The sequence below is a fragment of the Schistocerca serialis genome, chromosome 2 (genome assembly GCF_023864345.2).
Source record: "Schistocerca serialis cubense isolate TAMUIC-IGC-003099 chromosome 2, iqSchSeri2.2, whole genome shotgun sequence".
NCBI classification, from domain to species: Eukaryota; Metazoa; Arthropoda; class Insecta; order Orthoptera; family Acrididae; genus Schistocerca; species Schistocerca serialis.
In genome coordinates, this window is record NC_064639.1 from 545,139,969 (window position 1) to 545,156,447 (window position 16,479).

The window sequence follows — 16,479 nt, forward strand, 5'->3', positions numbered from 1 at the left end:
TTGCCGACAAAAACAAATGAGGTATACTGAAATCATTACAAAATATCATATTTTTGCAGCCTTTAGATACACACAATCGAATGGCAAAAACGACGACTGTGTCACTCACACAATCTCATATGGCTACACGAAGAATTCATCCCACGGATATCGACAAAATCATGTAAGCTGAATTTCCCAATCCACAAGAAGATCCGGAACTGTATAACGTAACAGCGAAAAAACATGATTCGTGGACCATGCGGGCCATTAAATCCTAATTCTTCGTGTGTGAGTGATGGAAAATGTACCAAAAAATGCCCAAAATCAAACTTGGACGACACACAAACTGGAGTTGCTGGCTATCCCAAATACAGAAGACAATCACCCAAGAACGGTGGCTTTACAGCAAATACGAATACAAGGCAGGGACGAACTGGAAATACTGTAGATAATCAATGTAGCCATATAGCACACTACTTAGTAAAATGTACCAAGCGCACACAAGTGTAGAATAATACTGCAATTCAGAGAAATCCATAAAATATGTCTGTAATTTTGTGAACAAAGGCAGTGACATGGCAGGATTTCAAACGGCCAAAGACAGCGTACAACAAAACAGAAACGACGAGATCCTCATGTACCAGATAGGAAGATACATCAACAGTAACGAAGCACCGTGGCGGATTTTCGATTACGCATTCACGAACGCGAACCAACTGTGCAATATAGCAGTATATTTGAAGAATGGACAGAGAGTTTACTTCACAAAAGGCACCGTTTGAAAAATTGCAAGCGAACCACCTCAGACCATAACATTAACAGCTTCTTACCAACTGTGCCACATCCATATACATGGAACACGACAAGAAAAATCTTTCAACGAGGAAAACAAGGAATTCCAGTAGAAGATCATCCAGGAACCATGAAAACTGGCGCGCTAGGTCGAGTACACACCGTATATTCGAACAACGCCGAATGTTTCTATCGCCGGATTTTGCTACACGAAATACGGGGACCAACAAGTTTCACAGATCTCAAGACAGATGACAGTTAACTACGCCATAGATACAGAGAAGCACGCCAACGCTTAGGACTACTGGCAAACGACAACCACTGGCAATTAACAGTACAAGAAGTCTTACTCACAGCCTCAGCTGAATAAACGACAGACTTGTTCGCCAGAATTCTAACAACATGTAACCCATCGAATCCGAAACAGCTATGGGACTCCTTCAAAGAAAGTATGAGTGATGACATACTGTACCAAATCCGACAAGCACATCCTGAACTGACCATCGAATTCAACGACGACATCTTCAATGAAACGCTCATTAGCCTAGAAGATAAATTTTAGCAATAAACAACCAGACGACATCTTCAATAAAACACTCTTTCGCCTTGAAGATAAATGTTTAGTAATAAACAACCAGACCTTAGTACAACTTGTGAAAAGATGCTATCCATGAGTCAAACTTCAAAATTACAAAGGAAAAAAGCTACAACATCAATGAACTACTCCAATACATTGCTCACAACAAACCACTTTTCAATGATAATTAAAAGGAAATTTACGTTATCATGGACCAGATCGACAACAACACCGGTGGAAGTATTTACTTGGACGCACCCGCGGTATCGAGAAAACGTTTCTGATGAATCTATTTGTGGCGAAAATACGTGCTAAACAACACATCACACTTGCATTAGCATCATCCGGCATTGCAGTCACACTTACGGGAGGAGGACATACCGCCCATTTCCCCCCCCCCCCCCCCCAACAACTACCGTCGAATATAGCCAAAGAACAATTCCCCTGTACGTAAAATCTCACGAGCATCTGGACGGGGTGAACCTCTAAAGGAATGCAAATGAAGTCCCATGCTTCTTAACAGACTGTGGGGGAACGATGCGGGAGACTCGCACGCCGTACTACACGGTCCTAATGGAGGGGGTTTGCCACTGCCTTCCTCCGACCGTAATGGGGATGGATGATGATGATGATGATGATGATGATGAAGACGACACAATAACACCAAGTCATCTCGAGACAGGTGAAAATCCCGGACCCCGCCGGGAATCGAAGCCGGGACCCCGTGCTCGGGAAGCGAGAACGCTACCGCGAGACCACGGGCGCGGACTGGACTTTAAAAGCAAGCTAAAATTATATTCCGGGACGAATCCACAATGGCACATACAAAATCACGCGAAGCCATGGGCAGAACATCACAAAACTTGTAAGGATACTCTGACGTGATGGGAGGAACTCTGCTCACACTCTCAGGAGATTTTCGACAAACACTTCCAGCTATCTTCAAATCAACACCAACCGAAGAGATCAATGCATGCTTTAAAAAAAAATCACATCTCTGGCACCACATGCAAATACTGGGACTAACAAAACATGTGAGAGTTGAACTATCGATCGACGAAACAACAGCACATTTTGCTCAACAACTTTTACGAAAAGGTAAAGGCACATATCCTACTCACCAGACGACCGGTCTCATTAAACTCAACAATGATTTCTGCAACATAGCTGTTGCTTAAAACGAACTCATCGAACAAATTTATACAAACATTGTTCACAACTTACCAATCTGGACTGGCTATTTGAAAGAACACTTTTGGCAACTAAAAATAATATTGTCGACATTATCAGCTTAAACATTATAAAGGAAATTCCCGGTGAACAGTGAATATGCAAATCGATCGACACGATGGTAAACATTGAAGAAAGTGTGAACTTCCCTATAGAATTTTTAAACCGTTTTCAAGTACCAGATATGCTATTACACTGCCTTCGACTTAAAATTGGATCCTTGATCATACTACTCAGAAATCTCAACTCACCAAAACTATGTAATGGAACATGGATGATCGTCAAACAGCTATCGAATAACACCATCGAAGCCGAAATTATGACTGGAAAGTACAAAGGACACAAACTATTTATCCCCAGAATACTACTGATCTCTACTGAACTGCCATTCCAATTTAAAAGACTGTAATTTCTAATCAAATTAGCCTACAGTTTTACAGTTAACAAAACGCAAGGACAACGTTTAAAATATTGCAGCATCAACCTCAAAGATACCGGCTTCTCTCACAGTCAACTGCACGCAGCTTGCTCTCGCTAACGAAATTTGAAAAAATTGTAGATATATACCCCAGATAACAATAGCAACAATGTTGTTCATAAACAAGAATTATAAATAATTCGAATATGTTTTAATAAAAAATTTTACATGGTACACTTTACAGTTTATCCTTTTATTGGAACTACGACATAATCTCATACCAAATCCCTGAGCGAATCCGGGTACCCCAGCTAGTAAGTAATAAATTAAATCATCATGCCAGATGCCAAAGTTTCAAATTGGTTCAAATGGCTCTGAGCAGTATGGGACTTAACTTCTGATGTCATCAGTCCCCTAGAACTTAGAACTACTTAAACCTAACTAACCTAAGGCTAGCACACACATCCATGCCCGAGGTAGGATTCGAACCTGCGACCGTAGCGGTCGCGCGGTTCCAGACTGTAGCGCCTAGAACCGCTCGGCCACTTCGGCCGTCGCCAAAGTTTCACTCTATGAACAACCGAAATTTATCAAGCAAAAAACTTTTTTTCCTTTTCATTATTTTGAGGGAGTGTCAGCGAGAAAAAAGTTTCGAACAGATATGTAATTATGTGTGAAGTTTGTTTTCAGATATTGGTTGAATATAATCTGTGTAGTTTGCATGCCGCGTGTTATGCTGCCAGTTTCTAACTGTAATACGTACCCTACTGTGTTAGGCCTTAATCGTAAGATTATACCTCTTAATGAGCAGATTATGAAAACATTTTAAATTTCAAAGTTGTTCACTAATCATATGAAATATTGACAGTCAAATTTTTGTTGCCCCTGGCAGTCGTTAGATAGGCAACCTGGAACTACGACTGTGCGCGGTGATATCAGTTTAGTAACATTGGCCGTTTCAAAATTAATATCGGGTTTTAAGGTTGTTGTTGTTGTTGTGGTCTTCAGTCCTGAGACTGGTTTGATGCAGCTCTCCCTGCTACTCTATCCTGTGCAAGCTCCCTCATCTCCCAGTACCTACTGCAACCTACATCCTTCTGAATCTGCTTAGTGTATTCATCTCTTGGTCTCCCTCTACGATTTTTACCCTCCACGCTGCCCTCCAATACTAAATTGGTGATCCCTTGATGCCTCAGAACATGTCCTACCAACCGATCCCTTCTTCTGGTCAAGTTGTGCCACAAACTTCTCTTCTCCCCAATCCTATTCAATACTTCCTCATTAGTTATGTGATCCACCCATCTAATCTTCAGCATTCTTCTGTAGCACCACATTTCGAAAGCTTCTACTCTCTTCTTGTCCAAACTATTTATCGTCCATATTTCACTTCCATACATGGCTACACTCCATACAAATACTTTCAGAAATGACTTCCTGACACTTAAATCTATACTCGATGTTAACAAATTTCTCTTCTTCAGAAACGCTTTCCTTGCCATTGCCAGTCTACATTTTATATCCTCTCTACTTCGACCATCATCAGTTATTTTGCTCCCCAAATAGCAAAACTCCTTTACTACTTTAAGTGTCTCATTTCCTAATCTAATTCCCTCAGCATCACCCGACTTAATTAGACTACATTCCATTATCCTTGTTTTGCTTTTGTTGATGTTCATCTTATATCCTCCTTTCAAGACACTGTCCATTCCATTCAACTGCTCTTCCAAGTCCTTTGCTGTCTCTGATAGAATTACAATGTCATCGGCGAACCGCAAAGTTTTTATTTCTTCTCCATGAATTTTAATACCTACTCCGAATTTTTCTTTTGTTTCCTTTACTGCTTGCTCAATATACAGATTGAACAACATCGGGGAGAGGCTACAACCCTGTCTTACTCCCTTCCCAACCACTGCTTCCCTTTCATGTCCCTCGACTCTTATAACTGCCATTTGGTTTCTGTACAAATTGTAACTAGCCTTTCGCTCCTTGTATTTTACCCCTGCCACCTTTAGAATTTGAAAGAGAGTATTCCAGTCAACATTGTCAAAAGCTTTCTCTAAGTCTACAAATGCTAGAAACGTAGGTTTGCCTTTCCTTAATCTTTCATCTAAGATCAGTCGCAAGGTCAGTATTGCCTCGCGTGTTCCAGTGTTTCTACGGAATCCAAACTGATCTTCCCCGAGGTTGGCTTCTACTACTTTTTCCATTCGTCTGTAAAGAATTCGTGTTAGTATTTTGCAGCTGTGACTTATTAAACTGATTGTTCGGTAATTTTCACATCTGTCAACACCTGCTTTCTTTGGGATTGGAATTATTATATTCTTCTTGAAGTCTGAGGGTATTTCTCCTGTTTCATACATCTTGCCCAACAGATGTTAGAGTATTGTCAGGACTGGCTCTCCCAAGACCGTCAGTAGTTCCAATGGAATGTTGTCTACTCCGGGGGCCTTGTTTCGACTCAGGTCTTTCAGTGCTCTGTCAAACTCTTCATGCAGTATCATATCTCCCATTTCATCTTCATCTACATCCTCTTCCATTTCCATAATATTGTCCTCAAGTACATCGCCCTTGTATAGACCCTCTATATACTCCTTCCACCTTTCTGCTTTCCCTTCTTTGCTTAGAACTGGGTTTCCATCTGAGCTCTTGATATTCATACAAGTCGTTCTCTTATCTCCAAAGGTCTCTTTAATTTTCCTGTAGGCAGTATCTATCTTACCCCTAGTGAGATAGGCCTCTACATCCTTACATTTGTCCTCTAGCCATCCCTGCTTAGCCATTTTGAACTTCCTGTCGATCTCATTTTTGAGACGTTTGTATTCCTTTTTGCCTGCTTCATTTACTGCACTTTTGTATTTTCTCCTTTCATCAATTAAATTCAATATTTCTTCTGTTACCCAAGGATTTCTACTAGCCCTCGTCTTTTTACCTACTTGATCCTCTGCTGCCTTCGCTACTTCATCCCTCAAAGCTGCCCATTCTCCTTCTACTGTATTTCTTTCCCCCATTCCTGTCAATTGTTCCCTTATGCTCTCCCTAAAACTCTCTACAACCTCTGGTTCTTTCAGTTTATCCAGGTCCCATCTCCTTAAATTCCCACCTTTTTGCAGTTTCTTCAGTTTTAATCTACAGGTCATAACCAATAGATTGTGGTCAGAGTCCACATCTGCCCCTGGAAATGTCTTACAATTTAAAACCTGGTTCCTAAATCTCTGTCTTACCATTATATAATCTATCTGATACCTTTTAGTATCTCCAGGGTTCTTCCATGTATACAACCTTCTTTCATGATTCTTAAACCAAGTGTTAGCTATGATTATGTTGTGCTCTGTGCAAAATTCTACCAGGCGGCTTCCTCTTTCATTTCTGTCCCCCAATCCATATTCACCTACTATGTTTCCTTCTCTCCCTTTTCCTACACTCGAATTCCAGTCACCCATGACTATTAAATTTTCGTCTCCCTTCACAATCTGAATAATTTCTTTTATTTCGTCATACATTTTTTCAATTTCTTCATCTGCAGAGCTAGTTGGCATATAAACTTGTACTACTGTAGTAGGTGTAGGCTTCGTATCTATCTCGGCCACAATAATGCGTTCACTATGCTGTTTGTAGTAGCTTACCCGCATTCCTATTTTCCTATTCATTATTAAACCTACTCCTGCATTACCCCTATTTGATTTTGTGTTTATAACCCTGTATTCACCTGACCAGAAGTCTTGTTCCTCCTGCCACCGAACTTCACTAATTCCCACTATATCTAACTGCAACCTATCCATTTCGCTTTTTAAATTTTCTAATCTACCTGCCCGATTAAGAGATCTGACATTCCACGCTCCGATCCGTAGAACGCCAGTTTTCTTTCTCCTGATAATGACATCCTCTTGAGTAGTCCCCGCCCGGAGATCCGAATGGGGGACTATTTTACCTACGGAATATTTTTCCCAAGAGGACGCCATCATCATTTAATCATACAGTAAAGCTGCATGCCCCCGGGAAAAATTACGGCTGTAGTTTCCCCTTTGTTTCAGCCGATCGCAGTACCAGCACAGCAAGGCCGTTTTGGTTATTGTTACAAGGCCAGATCAGTCAATCATCCAGACTGTTGCCCTTGCAACTACTGAAAAGGCTGCTGCCCCTCTTCAGAAACCACACGTTTGTCTGGCCTCTCAACAGATACCCCTCCGTTGTGGTTGGACCTACGGTACGGCTATCTGTATCGCTGAGGCACGCAAGCCTCCCCACCAACGGCAAGGTCCATGGTTCATGGGGGGGGTTTTAAGGTTATCTAACATTTATTATCATCAACTGTCTGCCTGCTTAGCTAGGTGGTAACGTGCTCGCTTCCCATGCAAGCGGGCCCGGGTTCGATTCCCTGCAGGGTTGGAGATTTTCGTTGCTCGTGGACTGGGTGTTACGTTGTCCTCATCATCATTTCATCCTCATCACCGGCGCGCAAGTCGCCCAATGTGGCGTTGAATGAAATAAGACTTGCACTTGGCGGCCAAACTTGGCCGAATGGGGCCTCCCGGCCAACGATGCCAGAGGCTCATTTCCATTTACCATCAACTTACAATTATAAATAATATATCAAATGAAAGAGCAGTTCGAACAGTTACGTTTAAAGACCTGCTTCCTGTCTTATCTTGAAAGCACTAGTGGCAAAAATGACTACTACTCAAAAGAAACTTTTTTTGTGTTTTACAGTTTGCAACGACTGAAGTAGCCTGCAGGCATGCGACCACTTGACACCTCTCCGTTCCGGAACGTCTACTAGCAGGTTTCCAGGACTCACTCTCACACACAAGTAGGTTTTCTCTTTAAAGGCACATATTTAAACTTCTCCGTAAGTGTGGATGGGTGTCAGTGAGGGTATTGCTGAAATTGTGGGTCTTTTTTGTCGAATGATTTTGAACGGTTCCTAGTGGTTCCACCCTCTGCCCCAGAGCAAAAAAATCAGTCGCACTAGGAGTCAAATCACGTTGGCTGGGATTGCAGTGCCACGATGCCCTTAGAGAAGGACTGAATCGTCCAGGAGATGTCAGCAGTGTCAAAAATTGTCAATAACGTCGACATGTTGCTCATCGTACTGCGAACAGTTGTTTCCCAGCGTTAAATGTGTGGGGATCAACGCCCCAACAGAAGCGTTGGTTTCGTTGACGACTTTTCCGCCAACCTCCAAGGCTTTTTAGGCTTTTTCGTATCTGAGCGGGAGTGTGCCTGAAATGTTTTCCGCGGCCATTCATAACAAAAACCGCGTGATTTCAACGCTTAGCGTCGCCGTTCTGACCTCCAGCGCAGAGGCGCCAAAAGAAGGGGTGTGATGCTGGTAAGAGGGACTGTGGCGATCTTCGCATTATCTGAGGCACCCACTGTTGCGTTGAGCAGAACTGTGGTGAAATTTGGTGTCAATGTGACATTATTAAGCCACCTTACACCTCGCATGAACTTTTGAGCTCTGGCTTTTTTTTTCTTTTTTCCCGCATGTGCCGACACCTTGCTGTTTGAAGCGTTGCCGAGACCGAGGGTGACGTAGCTTCTGGTCCAATAGAGAGGAAGGTTGTAGGCACCTTTGAGCTAGATTTCAAACTTATGTGTCGCAATGGGAGACAATTACGGGGTTTCCAAAAAGTGACTGCTTAATTGTGTTGCGCAGTGTATTTACAAGACGAACGCTTGATAAATTTGGTGTCATGGTAATGTACAGCTAGTGAAGCTGTTTAATTTGTACGTAGTTCTACCAAGAGTCACCTGCAGTTGAGAATTATAAATGTCTGTTGAAGTCACTTCCTTCGTACTATTTTCGTTTTCCACAGCGCTATACTTCTTTTGCAGAAGTCCAAGTTTCTGTGGCGTGGAGAATGAGTATGTGTGATTAATGTTTTAGTTTCCATGAGGAAAAAACGGACTCAAAGAATATAGCAGAAAATAAAAATAGAAGGATTTCATCTTTAAAAATGTCAGTTTGATAAATCTCTAATTTGCAGCATGACAGAATTCCAAAGCCGAAGTTTTTCGATACACTTTCAGATTGGTGCACTGTGAAACAATTTCACAATCCCACAGCAGTATAATTTATTAAAACAGAGAGTCGTAAAAGTGATAAAGTCCAGCACAAAACCTAAAAAATTACGGTGGTAATCCCTTCTTTTCCCACACCAGAAAAAAGGATAGGGGCATCTGAGTTGCGACACTTGTCGCAAACAAGCGAAATGCCCTCCCGTTTCTCTGTTCGAAGCTTTAAAGTCAAGTATTGGTACGTTCCATACAGCAAATGCTAATGATTAAGATACCAATGACGAAACTGTGCAGATTCCACAGTATTTCGAGAGGGGTCTGCCTGTACCAGCGAAGCAACGGCATTCAAAAACTGCAGACGCTTACGAGCATACCTTACTTCGCACCATAGCACATGACTTTGGGAATCAATGCAAGTTAGAGAAAAAAAATTTTTATGCTCATATGAATCCACACTACATTGTTTTGCTGATCTGAATCCTCACTATACAGACATCCGTACCGTATGAATCATGTATTCAACGGTGAAAGTGAACTTATCAGGAACAAAATGTCGAAATATACAGGGTGTTTCAAAATGTATATACGGGTTTTAAGGCTGTATAGCATTTATTACATTCAACTTACAACTATTAATAATACCGGTACATCAAATGAAAGAGCAACTCAAATAGTTTTGTTTCTACACCTGTGCGCAAAAGGAAGAGTAAGAAACTACCCACAGTGACAGAAGAAAGTGTTGAACGAGTGAGAGTCTTTGACATGCAGCCCCAAGAAATAAGTTTGGGAAAGCTTGTCGCGAATTAATAATTCCAGGGACATCTGTGTGGAGACTGTCCGTAGCTCGTGGTCGTGCGGTAGCGTTCTCGCTTCCCACGCCCGGGTTCGATTCCCGGCGGGGTCAGGGATTTTCTCTGCCTCGTGATGACTGGGTGTTGTGTGATGTCCTTAGGTTAGTTAGGTTTAAGCAGTTCTAAGTTCTAGGGGACTGATGGCCGTAGATGTTAAGTCCCATAGTGCTCAGAGCCATTTGAACCATTTTTTTGTGTGGAGACTTTTAAGGACACGCTTACAACTACATCCCTATCGTCTTCAGGTGTTACAAGCCCTAAAGCCTATAAACTATGGTTTATGAACCAGCTTTGCAAACGAATGTTGCTGCTGACTATGAAGATTTTCTGGATCGTGTTGTCTTGCGTGATGAATCGACATTTCTTCTTAGCAAAAATGTGAATACACATAATGTGGACATCCGGGGTCAGTAAATCCCCACTTTTGTACAGTTGCAACGACACTGCCCTAACTTGAACGTTTCTTCTGACATATTCCGGCAGAAAGTTTATAGGCCTATGTTTCTCGGTGGAGCAACTGTAATAGGTTCTTATCTTGATGCGCTAGAACTATGGCTCTTTCCTCATTTGGAAGCAGTTGAACCGCAGAACTTTATTTGGCAGCCGCCTCAGTACGCCACTGGTTGAACGGCTTTGTACCACCCTCCCCTTGGATTGGTCGCAAGGGGCCAGATGACAAAGCTTGTTTCCTCCGCGTTCACACACGAGCATGCGCGATTTTTTACCTCTGGGGGTTCATAAAGGACCACGTGCATGTCTCCGCTGCCAACTGATCTTCTGACATTATAAATAGCATTGTTGCAACAATTAATCCAGACACACTGAACAAACACTTGTAAGAAAAATTATTCGATTTGCTCTTGCATTTGATGAACTATTTACAACTGTAAGCTGAATGCAATAAATGCTACAAAGCCTTCCCACATAACATTTAGAAACACCCTGTATATAAACTCAGCAGATAAAATATTAGTCGTCTCCCTCAAATTAGCACATTAATCGCCGACGAAAATCAAGGCAAAGAAGCTGTGTGTAAGTGCCAGTCGGCTGTATAGAATCAGCACAGAAAGCTCGGACGGCGTGTAGTAGATGTAACAGAATAACAGAAAGGAACAATCGTGTTTGGACGTGCCCATAAACACAGTGTGAATGAAGCTGCCCGATTTGGAGGTTTATCAATGTGCATTGGCCAGCGTGCCTGCAAGGAGTGGTGTACCACTAACAGCCGTGTAACACGGCGTGGCAACAGTGATCGAAAAAGATCCAAACTGACAGGGACCGGCCACAGGTGCTACACCTTGTCAATGACAATCAGTATCATCACGACAGGAACTGCTGTTATCAATTAATGCAGTTGATGTCATCCACTTTGCAAGCAAACATTGAGAAAGAAACTGCAACCAATGGACATTTGAACTGACATGCCTCAACCCGGAGTTGGTTCAGTGCTATTTTGGAGGTATCCATTTTTCATACCAGACTTAGACCCACTCATTCAGGTTACCGTGAACATGAACTAGGATGTGAAATTTGAGTTTCAACTGGCCTATAAAATGTTCAAAAGGCTTATTGAAATTGAGCTGCGTGACGTCTTCGACAACCGCCGATATTTCGAACGAAATAGCAATGTGCAAGAAAATTTAAACCCTCGTTAGGCGGGGTTACAACGACCAAGAACCGTAATATGACATCTGCATACAGACAACGCACACTCACCGTAAACGTTTACTTCTACAGGGACGAAATTTGCCGTTGTTTGTAGAAGTTACACAAACTTCGCATTACAAGAATGAGAGTGCAACGTGCACCAGCTCCTGTTCGCCACAACATCCATTATACTCGCTTCATCTACATCACACTCTGCAATCCAACGAACGATGTGTGGCGGAGGGTACTTCTGGTACCAGTAACTGATCCTCCCTTGCCTGTTCCACTTGCGAATGGCGTGTGGGAAGAATGATTACCGGTAACTCTCCGTATTAGTTCTAATTTCTCGAAGTTCCTCGTTGTGGTCACTAAGCTTCTTAGTCACTGTCTGACTGGTAATTTCGTTCTGTAATTCGTCGATATTCGGCTAAGTTTTAACTTTCGTGTCTCGGAGTGTGATATTACATCTCGGTGTCCTGTGATCGATCTCACGGAGAAATCATTGGACTACGCATCCTTATCCACGTCGGGGAAAGGTTTCGACTTTGCAATGATGCCAAGTATTTGCCAGTTGTAAATTTTTTAATTTCTGTCAAATAGGGTGACTTTAAACTACCTCCAGATACTGTTGAGGAAGTTAGGAGACAACCATATCTTGTGTTGGCTGGGGCACGTTTGCCCAAGAATACAACAGCTGAAACGTCTCCTCTGCGTGCACTCAGGATGGATCTTGATATTGTTACCTGCCGAACAATAGAAATGCTACATTTATGTTAGACAAAAAGGATATAAAGATGCAGTGTTTACCATCTGATCCACCACACCGTAGGCAGTAATTGCCTGACAAAAATAGTTCAGAGGAAATTAATCACCTCCTAAGGAGTTCCTTCTATGGAACTTTCACCAGTACCTCAGCCAAAAGCACACCAAAATAAAATTTTCTATGGAGATAGAAAAGAATGGGATGTTGCATTTCCTCTATGTGGAAGTTTACCAAAAGTCTGATGGTAAACTTGGCCAAGAGTATGTAGAAAATCTACCAGCACAAACAGGTACCTACATGTCTCCTCTCATCGTCACCCTATGCAGAAAAAAAGCTGCCCTGCACACTTTAATCGAAAGGGTCCACAGGATCAGTGATGAAGAACATCTGAAGATGGAACCACAAACCTTCAGGTCCATCTTTGGAGACAATGGTTATGGTATGAAGATGACAGATAAAACTATGGTGACAGAGGATGAAGGTAATAGAGAAGAGGAGCAGACAGTAAAAAACATTGCCCATTACCATACGTACAAGAGGTCACTGAAAATGTGGGCAAAATTCTATGTCAACCAAGTATCAACCCAGTTTTCTGAAGCAGCAACAAAATAAAAGATGTTCTTAGGTCAATAAAAGACGCAGTCAACAAGCTACAAACTGGTGGAATCTACGAAACTGGCTGCGAGTATGGACTAGTGTATGTAAGCGGAACATTAAGATGAGTACAGGCAAAAGAGCCACTTACCTTGATTAGGGAGATTAGAGGCATGGTGGAAATAGGTAAGTGACCCACCAACGTGAATAGAGAAGGAGAGTACAGGCATCCAGTGACTTGGCTGCCATCTATGGAATAACAGTATTTGTAAAGCAACCCACACAGGTACACAGGAGATCTCAGTGGTCATACGAATAAAAAGTACTGGTTTGCTCAGCCTGCATCAGGCAGCATTAAAACAGCACTACACCACGACTGCCACCTATTTCTCATTGCCTGTTTCCATTAATGACAAGAGATAAAGCAAACACCAGCAAAGGTCACCTAACAGCCTTCCTCCTCATCCTCAATATCCTATCAGATTACCAGTACATTTTCTTTCACTAGTATATAAGAACTTAGGTTTCTCTCACTCAACAATCAGCTCAACATCCTGAGGAAAGCCATTTGCAAGAGTGGCCAGAACACTGGAGAATTTTACATATTAACAATGGTCACATACCATGAGGAATTTTATTGACTGTGACAATAGCTGCAAAACCCTTCACTTACATTATTATGTGCTATCCCCTCTAGATTATATTCCCTTCCAAAGATCCACAAGGAAAGGGCCCTCTTAGGCCTATTATTAGTAACATTGGTGCTTCAACATACCATGTAGCAAAACACCCTGATACTCTGTTGAGCTCACTAGTAGCTTGGTGCAGACATCACACTAGGTAGTCGGCAGATTTCTTGTGTGGGAAAAAAGAGAGATTGTATTTGAATGGCTCTGATATTTTAGTAAGTTTTAATGTGGACACTCTATTCACTCTATTTTGGCATATCTTGACTTGCACTTACTTTTTATTCAATGACTACTTCCGCAAGTGGTTACTCGGATTTGTGATAGAAAACCAATTGTCACCTATTATCTGTTTATGGATTGTTTATGGTAGAATTGTTTATGATAGACTTTTAGGAAGGTAACCTGGAGTCCATGGCACTTTCTTAATGTGTAAGTGATACTTTAGTTGTTTAACCCCATGACAGTGACAGTTTGCAAAGCTTTTAAGAACATCTGAATTCCGGTTACTTGAATATTTGCTTCACTGTGGAGATAGAAAAGAATGGCCACCTTGCCTTATTTGCTGTGATGGAAAGGAGGGAATTGGTGGTACATTGGGGCATGTCATTTACAGAAAGCCATTTACAGAAAGCCATTTACAGAAAGCCAATTCACACTGATTTGTATCTTCAGGCTGATAACAGTTAGTCATCCAGGTCATGATACAGGGGTCCTCTGTACCTGGGGTCAGAAGGCCCACATTATCTCAGATTCTGAAAGTTTGTCAGCTGCGCTAGCTCTCTTCAAAGTCCTTTTCACCAGAATGGTCATAGTGAGCGACTAATCAAAAGCATATTATACTATCAATCTACTGTGGATCCGGTAAGGTAAATATGACAAGGTGGCACTTAAGTCTATAGTCTTTTTGCTACATGCGGTAGCATTTCCAACAGGAATGGTCACCTTATTTGGAAACATGGCGCGAAATGCATTTTTTGACCACCATCTAACATTAGAACCCTTTTAGGGCCTTTAAGGTATAATCCTGGGTTGCCTAAGTCAGGTGTCTACAGTATACCAGGTAATTGTGACTTGTCATACATTGGTCAGATCATCGGGACCATGGTGGATTGGTGTACAGAGGGTAAGTGCTTTACAGAGCAGAAGAATCACATACACTTACTACAGCTGAGAAAATCTGCTACTGCACATCATTGCCTTGGTACTCATTATCTTATGGCATAAAATAACAGAGAGATTCTGGCATGGACTTCCTGCTACAAGGATGACATTATTAACAAAGTAGTTGAGATTAAATTAGAAGTGACTTCATAAACAGAAATCAAGGTTTTTGCTTAAATTCTGTTTGGAGTCTTGCTTCCCCCACCCCCAACTCCCACCCCCACCACCTCTGTCCCGCTCCCCTCTGCTCAGACAACAGAGGAACAGAGTTAATACTATCAATTGGTAGTTAATATTCGCTATTGAGAACTTCAAATATTGTTAATCTTTGATTGTGTGGTGATACCAGTTATTTACATTGCGTGAACTGTCTTTCTTCATATGCCATACTATGGGTCTCGGTCAGCATACCCCTGCCTACTGAGGGTTTAAATTTTCTTGCACAGTGCTCTGTTATTGCATTTGTGCCTTAAAAATGATGGTGTGTTCAACTGCCAAACTGTCAGTGGTTGTCAAAAACATCACCCACCTGCATTCTCGTAAATTGCTTGAACATGAACCAGGATGTTTATTTCAATATTATTGATGACAAAGTACAACTTTTCCTTCTACATCTTCATGATGAGTATGCTGTGGACAGTCCTGGCCTCCAAATGATAAAAGCGAAGTCAACAGTGCTGCACTCGTAGTCTCAATTTGATGAACACTCAGGCAAATTTTCGCAACTGAATTGGCTCACTAAAACCCCAAATTTTAATCCCACAAGAAATGTCTGGGACTATTTTAAACAGTGGGCAAAATGTTGCACTCAACATGCCTTCAATCTGGTAGCTCTAAGGTATATTATGTCAATAAATGGCATCAGCTAGATGTGGCATACCTGCAGAAAATTGCAGAGACACTCCCTCACCAAATTGAGGCCATTATCAAGGCTAGAAGTGGTGATACATAGTATAATGTGTGATTCTCATTGGAATGATTAATTTTTTGTCCAGTGTGCTTATATACAGATTGTCTCAAAGCTTTTGGGCCAAACTGAAACAGTGATCTGGGACCACAACTGATTTTATTAAGATAGGGAACCAATGGTCGGAAATGCATATTTATAGTGTTATGGACATACATAGTGCGGACCACATAACAACATAGCTCACAGTAATTGTTCAAAGTGATGACCGTTATTCTCAATGTGGGTATTGAAATGGCACATGCAGTTCTGCTGCACTCTCGCAAAGCCGCCGGGTGTTGTTGTACACTGGAAAAGGCAGTGGGTGATAAACTACCAGACAGACATGTAGTACACAATTTAACTCATAGCACATACATCATTCAACAATTCCATACATAACACCAGTGCGTTAACCAGCACTGCAAGCACACTGCTATCCCTTATGTCAGTTGCCCCTTGTGTCAGGAAGCTAGTAATTGGAAAGAGGAGTATGCTCCGTTTGATGGGCTGGTGGGCCAAGACTTTTTCAAAGAGAATTGAGTCTTAATCAATTATGCCACTGGAAGCCTGTGGTTCCAAGGCAAACAGACTGGAATGAAAACAGAATAAGAGTGTGAGCTCCACACAATGCAGAGAGGTAATAGAAGTTGGGGACTGTTCCAACGATTGCACTGATACAGGAATGAGAAGGCTCTTTCTGCAAAAGCTCAAATGGGGAGTGAACACTGAGTAGAGACATGAAGACAGAGTTACAGGGCGAGTTCCACACAGCACATTTAAAGGAAACAGAATGCTCTTACAAGAAAGG

General features: G+C 41.9%; 1 protein-coding gene across 3 annotated transcripts in view; it reads right to left on the minus strand.

Annotated features, from left to right (window-relative positions):
• LOC126457520 (peroxisome biogenesis factor 1) overlaps positions 1-16,479 on the minus strand; it is a 385,437-nt gene that overhangs the window by 82,811 nt on the left and 286,147 nt on the right. The window lies entirely within an intron of this gene.